A 10,115-nucleotide genomic window follows, 5' to 3' on the forward strand; every position below is an offset into this window, starting at 1 on the left:
ATATAAAATTGTATAAAATTGTATAAATATATGTATAAATATAAAATTGTATAAAACATATTTTTTTTTTAGCTTAAGATAAAATCATTTAAGTATCTTTTAAATGAAAACACATCAGTACTACTGCGAGCTACTGTTACGCATGTGAAGTGGATATAGATGTTTATTGATATTCCGAAGGGCTGCCTCAGATCCTTTATGGAAATAGAGGTGTAGACTTAATAAAGAATACAGAAACAATTATTTTAAGTCGTGTGACTAATAAAGTGACTAAGAGGTTACTGTGGCTACATTATCTTTTGGAATTAATCCAGTAAGTAGGGACTTTCTTTTTGAGTCTAATTTCATAACAAGGCATGTGATCATTTGTGAACAATGGGAACTCAGAGGCGAAACCTTGTTTTGAAAATCAACTGACATTTAGTTTTCTACTTCAGCCAGTCAACCGAGATGACAATTTTTATGGAGAGGACTCAAAGCAGCATCGAGTAAATTTTCCATTTTTATGTATGACTAGCAAAAAGAAAGTAGATATTAGTTGTTTGAGAGTCTGAAAACTTTCAGACATTTGCATTATATCTGTAAACAAACTTAACCCATAATTGATGTAGAATATTTCTGGATGCTATGTAAACACAGGTATATAGTGCAAGGGCAAAAAGAGGAAGAGAACTTTGGAAAATGCTAAACAGTGGGGAGTGGCTTCACTGGGGCTATCTTTTGTGTCGACTCTGGAATCTGTCTCCAGTTTAAAAGATTACTATTAAAAGAGGTTTAATTCCAAAGGATGGCTACTCTTTGAAAAAGTTCATGGGTCTTGACACTTAGATGTGAAAGCAACTTGCAAAGTCTGAACAAAAGGACAGTTAGAAAATATTGTGTTAAGCCTCTGTGTTCCTGAGATCATGGCTATTTCATTAAGTTCTGAACTGGGGAACCTGAGTGCTGGGCGAGAAGTCAGAGAGAGAGTTAGCCTGGAGTGGGGTGTGAATGTATTCCCAGGGGAAGAAGAGTGGGCTAGATCTGGTGATCAAGTACGAATCCAGTCTGCTTTCTCATGCCATAGCCTCCCATCTGTCCCCGCCCTCCATCTTTCTCAGTGTCAGGGAATTCTGTCAGCAATACTTCCTGGGTCTAGCCAAGTCCACGTCACTGACTCAGGATCTACCCTCTATCACCTTAACCCTCCCAGAGACACTACCCAGGGACTTGAAAACATTAAAGCTCTTTGCTTCCCCTCCCAGAGGTGTATGTGGATATATGTGTGTACCTCTGTGAGTGTGTGTGTGGGTGGGTGTGGGTGTGTGTGGGTGTGTGGGTATGCGTGTGCGTGTGCGTGTGCGTGTGTGTATGTGGTATCCTTCTGGCACAGGATGTTGTATGAGGGTTTCTCAGGCTTTAGAAACATGGTACTGGGCTATCTTTCCTGAGGGGAGGGTAAAGAGTCACTGAGACTGGTGAGGCTTCTCTTTAACACCACACTCTATTGCGTGAGGAATAAGGGCCCACTGTTTGTTTGGTTCCTAGTTTTTAACCAGACTGCCCACCCACTTAGTAGGGCTCTTGGGAACCTCAGCCTGCTGTTCAAGTGCCCTCTCTCAGTGACCACTCCGCCTGCCTATTCACGTTTTTGCTCTTGCCTTCTCCATCTTTTGGACACCCCCAGTTCACATCCCACTCCAGTTCAGCAAGCCTGTTTGCTGAACTTGTCCAAACGCACTCCACTGGCCCTAGTCTCAGAATTCTAACCCTAAAACAATGCCAAAGAGACCTCTCAAGCCCCAGGAACCACGGCCACCTTAGGACATTCTACGTCATTCCAGGAGAGGCAATTGAGATGCCTTTCAAGATACAGCCCCCAGAACAAGAGATGTCATTAGCCTGGGTCTTCAGAGAAAGGAAATCTTTCCTTCTTGGGGGTGACAGATGCATGAATAATTTGATTTCAAGCTTTACTATCAGTTCCAGAGCATCCTGGGTACTTACTGTGGTCACAAAACCACTGCCTCCTAACCCACTGCAGTCTGCTTTGGAGGAAGTCAAGCTTTTCTCTTTCCCCTCTCATGCTCGGCCTGGCTATTCGACCCCTGAGGAGAAATTAGGGTTGGGGCCACAGTGCTGGAACCCAGCCTTGAATCCTCCCTCTCACTTTCTGTCTTTCTCACCCAAGCCAGGGTCTACCATTAGTTGTGGTATAAACTGCCCCAGTAGTTTCCAATACTCCTTTCATAGTCATATTAAGCCTTTAAGTTTGTAGTCTCTTCATATGGGACATGTGACCATGGTAGAGATTCCCCTCAGCTCAGCTGGCAGTCATTTTACACATACTGTATACAGGCCGTCAAGCTGTTGGTGAGGATGAAACTGGTAGCCCAACAAGCCCTCTATCTAGATGAGAGATGGGCCTGGGCAACTCTGCCACAGGGGATGCCAGAGACGGGGCAGGCAACCTTCTGCTCCGCATTGGCCCTGAGGCATCCTGAATCTCTTTACTTATCTTCAGGGCCTTTATTTCCTCCCAGGCTGAGCAATAGTTTTTATTCAAGGTTCAGTTCTGCAAAGTTATGTATTTTCACAAACTGTATTCTATTTCATTCAAAGTGAGTATGGCTTCATGGATTCCTATGGGACTATGTATTCTTTCAACTTAAGTTTATATTAATGAATAGGAAAAAGCCAAAGAAAAATTGTCACGGCCTTTTAGGCATCAAATGTTAATATCCACATATCTGAGAAGCAGCAACATGGAGGCAACTTTCTGAAGGGGACAGTGGGCACCGTGGAAAAGACAGATGGACCACTTTCTCTCTGTAGGCTGCCCATCACTGGTCTGTGCCCGGGTGCTACAAACCTAGATCTAACGTGATTCCCAAGCCCTAGTTCAGGCCTTCTTTCCCCACCTCCAAAGCTCCAAACTCTGAGACATGTTGGGGGGTGACAGGTGTCAGGTGCAGCTGCTGGGATGTCTGGAGTCAGGGCCAGGCCTGGTTCCTTCTGTTCTTTATAGGCCCTGAGCAGAAGCAGCTTCATTCTCACCATCTGAGAGCTGCAAAGACAGTGTGTTACCCGGGAGAGCTTCATCCTCCCTCTGTCCCTGGAGGCCCTACTATGCACAAAAGGAAGAGGCCCAGTGAGCTAAGTGAATGAATGAGTCCTCCAAATGAGATTCCTGGAGGTTATCTTACTTTTCCACTTAGAATAATCTTCAAACTATCTTAATAAATTTTCCAATGTTTCAATTCATTTCATTTATATTTTTCAGATAAGATAAAAGAAAAAAAAGTTTTAAAATTACCTCAAGGCCCTTTGCATCAACTATATAAATGGTGAGGTCTGTGAGAGGTTAATACCTTGTAGCATGTTTTTCTGGTATCCACTTGGGCAACTGTGTTATGTTTAATATCAACAGGATGACTACAGGTCTCCTGGAAGGAGCTATCAACTAATTTCAGAGTGGAGATAAAAGCCTGTGAAATATGCAAAGGCATCTTTCTCATTAATTTATTCACTGAGCAAATTTTGTTAAAATTTAGTTTCCCCATTCGGAACAAGTGCTATCCAATACCCCAAGGAGAGGGCAAGGTGGGTGATGGGTGAGGCGTTAGTGATCAGATTTGGTGATTATCTGCTCACAGATGGTGTGGCAATCTGAGGACTTAAATCATGTTTTGATCATGTTTTGGTCTCTGCCCCGTCCATTCCACAAGCCCCTTAACAAAGAATTGACTCCAAACCATAGCAGAGTAGTAGGAGGCTCTTGCTGCTTTCACGCTGGTCCCATCCGCCCTATCGTTCTCGTGGATTATTGGAATTACCTTTTGAATAGACTGCCTTCTTCTGTCCTTGTCTCTCTACAGTCTGTTCTCAATATAGCAGTCAGAGTGATCCTGTTAAAATGTGAGTCAAATCACAGAATTCCTCTGCTCAAATCACAAAACCCTCCAATAATTTCCCATCTCACCTGAAGTAAAAGCCAAAATCTTCATGGCTTTCAAGAGCCTTTTCCTAACCTGCTCTCTGCCTCACAGTAATCTGACCTCACCCCTACTCTTCCCAGCCACTCCATCCTCTTTGCTTGTTTCCTTCCTTCCTACAGACTTTCTTACAGTCTCCTCAATGAGCCCTTCTTCCCTTAACACCTTGTTTAGGATTACACCCCTCCAATCTCCGCTTTATTTTCCTGAAACACTTTTAACCATGTGATATAATATCTACTTTGCACATTCACCTTGTTTATTTTTATATCTCTCCTCTACTCCACCCCCCCACACACACACAGACACATATTCTAATGTAAGCTTTAAAAAGGCAACATTTTAGTTGATTTTCTTCACTGCTTTATCAGTAAGGCCTAGATCAGTGTCTGTCATATATTAGGCACTTATTTAACACTTGCTGAATGACTGAATGACTGGGGGCGTGAGTCAGCCACTTGGAGGTCATGTGTAATATGAGCAAGCAGAGTAGGGCAGGGAGGAAGAGTACAGATATGGTGGTGGTGGAAGGGGCAGGGAGTGGCGGGGGTGGGAGTGGGAGAGCAGAATGAAGAAAGACTGTGAACCCCTGAGAAACAGAAAGAGTAGCCTTGATCCTCACTGACCAGTTCCCAATTTTGACTCCCATTAGGCCTCTGACACATAATTTGTTTCCCGTCTTTGTATTGTCCACATACGTCCATAATATTACCCACTTTATCTTGACAACAACAGTCTTTACTTTGAACAAGCTTGAAAGAGAGAACAGGAGACAGCATTACAAAGGGCATAAGCAGGCCAGAGCACTGAGGGCTAATAGGGAAGCTATTGGAACATGTTTTTTATCAGAGGAGCGATATACTGATTTTCACTTTAAGGTGCTCCCTTTGACTACTGGAGAGAACCCTCATAGGGAGGCGTATTAGCCAGGGATTTCCAGAGAAGCAGAACCAACAGGATATATAGAGAGAAAGAGATTTATTTTAAAGGATTGTCTCACATGATTATGGTAAGTCCAAAATCCATATTGTAAGCCAGCACCACCTCAGACTCATTAAGATGAGTCTATCCAAGCCCCTCTATCCCAACCCCCAGAAAACAACAAGCGTTGGTGATGATTACAACCCTTGGGTGCCCGTTAGGGGAATAAAAAAAAGAAATAGTCACTGTGAAAACCAGTATGGCAGTTCCTAAAACAATTAAAAACAGAATTATCATTTGATCTAGGATTTCCACTGGGTATATACTCAAAACAATTGAAAGCAGGATCTCAAAGGAATATTTGTACATCATGCTCATAGCAGCATTATTCACAATAGCTAAAATGTGAAGCTACCCAAGTGCCCATTGATGAGTGAATAGATAAGCAAAATGTGATGTATACATACAATGGAACAGTATTCAGCCTTTAAAAGGAAGGAAATTTTGACACGTGCTACAATATAAATAAACTTTGAACGCATTATGCTAACTGGAATAAGCCAGTCACAAAAAGATATACCGTGTTTCCACTTACATGAGGGACTTAGAGTGAAATGGTTTCTAGGAGCTGGAAAGAAGGACATAGAAGAGTTATTCTTTAATAGGTATTCAGTTTAAGTTTTACAAGATGAAAAGAGTTATGTTGGTGATAGTTGCACAGCATCATAATGTATTTAATACCACTGAACTGTACACTTAAAGTAGTTAGGATGGTAAATTTTCTGTTATATATATTTTACCACAATTTTAAAAAAATTAGAAAAAAAAAAAGTGATGTTTCAGTCCTGAGTCCAAAGGTGGAAATTCAGGCAGAATTTCTATATTGTAGCCTGGAGGCAAAATTTCTTCTTCCAGAAGCCTCAGTCTTTGCTCTTACAGTCTTCAACTGATTAGATAAGGCCCACCTACATTATGGAGGACAATCTGCTTTACTTAAAGTCTACTAATTTAAATAGTAATCACATCTAAAAAAATACCTGCACAGCAACATCTAGACTGATATTTGATCAAACGACTAGCCACCATGGCCTAGCTACGTATAATTAACCATCACGGGGACTTGGGTGGAATCAGGGAGGCCAGTAAGGAGACAATTGGGATGATCCAGATGAGTAAGAATGGTAATTTGAACCACAGTGGTAAGCAGAGGTGGTGATGAGAAATGGTCAGATTTTAGATATATTTTGAAGGTCAAGCTGACATAATTTGTTAATAAACTGAAGGTGGGATATGAGAGAAAATGAAGAGTCCAGGATGAATCTAAGCTCTTGGCTTGAGCAACTGGAATAGTGTTTCCATCAACTAAAATGGGGGAGGCTCTGAGGGAGTAGTTTGCAGGAAGAGGAAGGAAAATCAGGATTTCTGTCTCAGACCTGTTATGTTAAGATGCTCATCAAATATTCAACTAAAGGTACTGAATAGGCAGTTAGATATATGAGTCTAGAGTTTAGAAAGGTCTAGTTTGGAGATGAAAATGTAAGAGTTTCAGCATATAGATATAGTGTTAAAGCCATGAGACTAGTGACCTCAACTACAGCCATTTTGGTATAGTGATGGGGTCAAAAGCTTGACTGGAGGGGCTTCAAGAAAAAATGAGAACAAGAGATGGTAATGAATCTACAGATAATTCATTCTAAGGGTTTTTCTATGAAAAGGAGAACAATAGGGTAGTTGGAGTCCACAGGAGATTTTTAAAATTAGATGTATAACAGCATCTTTATATGCTAATGGCAGTGTTTCAGTAGAGAAGGAAAAGTCAAGGACTTTAACAAGTGTTGACTGTGCAAGGAGCTATGCTAAGTGCTTCACAGGTGTGTGGTCGTTCCTTCTTAATCATCACACAAGCCTATGAGGTAGGAGCTGTTGTTAGCACTTCACAGCTGAGAAGATTAAGGAACAGAGAGTTAAAGTCATTATCAAAGTCACACAATTGGTAAGGGGCAGAGTGAGGATCTGAACTCAGGAACCATGAACCGTCCTCCTACACAGACTCTACATTTTAGCTCTCCATTTATACAATTCATTAAGGATATGAAGTGCTATCTCAGAAGTTTTGTTTATAACATTAGAGAATATTATGGGTGAAAATTCTGCATTATAATGGTGTTTGCAGAATTGGAGATTCTCATAGGAAAGCGTCCCTCTTAAATGTTAAAGGCTGATGTTTTGGATTTTCAGAACACAGCCTGCTCTCTCTTAACTTTTATCACCTTGCGTGTTTGGTTCTGAACTGCCCTGCAATTCCCCTTCTTGGGTGAATTCCAGCCAAGTGCAGTCACCTCTCTGAAGTTCTCTTTGGTCCATATGCCCAGACACTCTGCCTACATGACATTGTAGCATAATCTCCATATTCGTTCTTATATCTGTCTCCACTGCTGGGCTGCGCACACTTTCAGGAAAGGATCTAAGCTCATTTTGTGTGCCCAATTCTGCTACCTGGAAATCTCTCAGTACATCTTTGTCAAATGATTGATCCAATTAGACAAGGCTGCCATTCCTTGCTCTCGTAGATCAGAGATTCTCAATAAAGGGAAGGGAGACACCCCCCACCCCTAACACATATACACCCAAGGACATCTGGCAATGTGTGGAGACTAAGGTTGGGGTTACTACTGGTTATCTGGTGGACAGAAGCCAGAAATGCTATTAAACAGTCTACTACTCAGAGAACAGTCCGTCACAACAAGGAATTATCTGGCCCAAATGTCAACAGTGCTGAGGCTGAGAAACTCTCATAGATTAAAACAGAAAAATGAAGTCCTAAGATACATACCAAAAAATCTCCATACCAAAAAATCCTGAGATACATACCAAAAACTCTCATAGATTAAAACAGAAAAATGAAGTCCTAAGATACATACCAAAAAATCATACCAGAAAACTGTTGTTTTTCTCATTCTGATTATTCTTAGCCTAGGGTAGGTGCTTACTTCATCAGATTGTGGGTTCCTTCTCCAGCAACTCTATAGCCTAAACATCTTGCTCCAAAACTGAAATAGTTCCCTAAATCAAAGAGGCAGTAGCCCATTACCCTTAGAATTAGGTTACGTTTCCCTAATCCAATGCTGAAACAGCTCTTCGAATTCCCTGGGGAATTTACAGAACATTTAATGATAAATACACCAACACTAATTTTATATCCATTCTAGAATATATTGCATCACTTTTGCTGCTAATCTACGTACCAGTTCCCTCTAAGGTCAACAGGTGCCAAAAATCTACAGACAAAAGTTTTTCCCAAGCTTGCTCTCATCTCCAACTAAAGAACTGGGAAACAAAAATATTCTTTGAGTTCAGCTCCCTCCTCAGCAAATACACAGAAACATTGGGTAAATATTTTAACAACATCTGTCAAGTTTAAAAACAAAGAGAAAGCGGTAGGTGCCCGAATGAGGAAGGGCCATTTGGTGCTAATTGGAATTGAGGTTTCATGATCCAAGGAGTAAGTACACCTGACATGAGGTTTTCTTACAATTCAGGAGACTGGACTGTGTGGGGGAGGTGGAAAAGAGCAGAGGCCGTAGGCCTTGGACAAGCAGGAAACTGAATTGACTCCCTGGACAAAGTTGGGAGTTGGAGAAATCTTTGTAGTTCAAGGACTTGGCTTGGAAGCAAGTGCTAATCTCTGTTACTGGTAAAAGAGTCAGCCTTGAAAAATCAGAACTCCCAGGCTGCTCTGCATGCAGTTGGGTGGCCAGACTTTTGTATGAGATTGAGAACAAGCTAGAGGGAGAGGAAGAGTCAGAGTTGAGAAACCAGCAACCCTCATAGGACTCTGTCAGATGTTAGCTGCAGGGCTGTTTCAGGAACGCACAGGATGCTCAAAGAAGATAATGTCCATTCTGGATGAGCCAAAAGCAAATAAGGAAATGCAATTTGCTCAGAGAAAATCAACTGGTACAAAAACAGGAGAAATTATACCCAAAGAACTATAATTATTAGATTAATCTACAAGTGATTTGAAAATAAACATGATTAAAATGTTCATCAAGATAAGGAAGAACTGGAACTCATTAGGTGAAATGGGGATTTTAAAGAAAAGAGCAGAGAGATTTTTAAGATAATCAAATAGAAGGTCTAATAATGAAAAAATATTTTAAAAACTAGAATCTAGATGGCGAGGAAAGCAACAGCTAGAAAGAGTTTAAGAGCCACCAAAACAATAAACTACCAATCATTGATGTGACTGGACTACTGAGGAGTTCAATGGGGTATAAACATTTAATTTAAAAAAATTTTCCTAACTACTCCTAAATAGGCTCTCGCCACACCCTCCTTTCCCATCAGGTAGCTGGTCTATAACTACTCTTGGCCAGCTTCTGTGACACTCTTATCACTTGAGGTTATTGTAACCATCTAATTTTGATACAATACTCTCCCCTTATCCACAGGGGATATGTTCCAAGACCCCCCAGTGGATGCTTGAAAGCGTGGATAATACCGAACCCTATATGTACTTTGCTTTTTTTCTATACATACGTACCCATGGTAAAGTTTAATTTCTAAGTTAGGCATAGTAAGAAGTTGACAACAATAACTAAAAATAAAATAGAACAATTATAACAACACACTCCAGGTTTTCTTATGGCAGTGTTCAGCTTCATTTTCCCAAAGGGCAGCTGCATCTCCCTTAGGACCCTCGCATATACTGTGATACTTCTGCTGGGTGGGTGTCCCATCATGTAACCCGGAGGCCACTTGGCAGCCTCTCAGCTCCTGCCTCTCCACTGTCCTTTGGGCTCCTTCATGTGAACACAGAGATAGCCCTTCCACATCCTTCTAGGCCCATGGGTGGGGTGGAGGTTCCTCCTCTTTTCCTCCCAAGCGCACTGAGTATTCATTGAATTTGGAATGCTCAGTGCTTCATGCTTATTGTGCTCACCTTTGGTGTAGCCACAATTCTGGGACAACAGGAGAAGTCTCACTCAGCATCCTGAGCTTTCACACTGTGCCATGTCCACATTGGCAGGAAACTGCAGCTCGGAGAGGTCAAATCACTTGCCCGACTAGTGGCTTGGAGATCTTGGATCCAAGTACAAATCTTTCTAACTTCAACACCAATGCTTTCCACCATGTTTTGCTGTAAAAGAGGATATTCTAAGTCTACAAAAGATTTGGAGGAAATTAAACAACGTCTTACCCCTAGAGAGTCCCAACAAA

At 41.5% G+C, this 10,115-nt stretch overlaps 1 protein-coding gene across 6 annotated transcripts in view; it reads right to left on the reverse strand.

Annotated features, from left to right (window-relative positions):
- The window catches only part of ZNF366 (zinc finger protein 366), a 267,274-nt gene that overhangs the window by 101,521 nt on the left and 155,638 nt on the right, over positions 1–10,115 (reverse strand). For all 6 annotated transcript variants that reach the window (XM_025047811.1, XM_015590408.2, XM_025047814.1 and 3 more), the window contains one exon: positions 9,838–10,035. The gene's annotated coding sequence lies outside the window, so the exon portion shown is untranslated. The remainder of the gene's footprint in view (positions 1–9,837; positions 10,036–10,115) is intronic.

The sequence above is a fragment of the Pteropus alecto genome, unplaced genomic scaffold (assembly GCF_000325575.1).
Source record: "Pteropus alecto unplaced genomic scaffold, ASM32557v1 scaffold20, whole genome shotgun sequence".
Classification (NCBI taxonomy): Eukaryota; Metazoa; Chordata; class Mammalia; order Chiroptera; family Pteropodidae; genus Pteropus; species Pteropus alecto.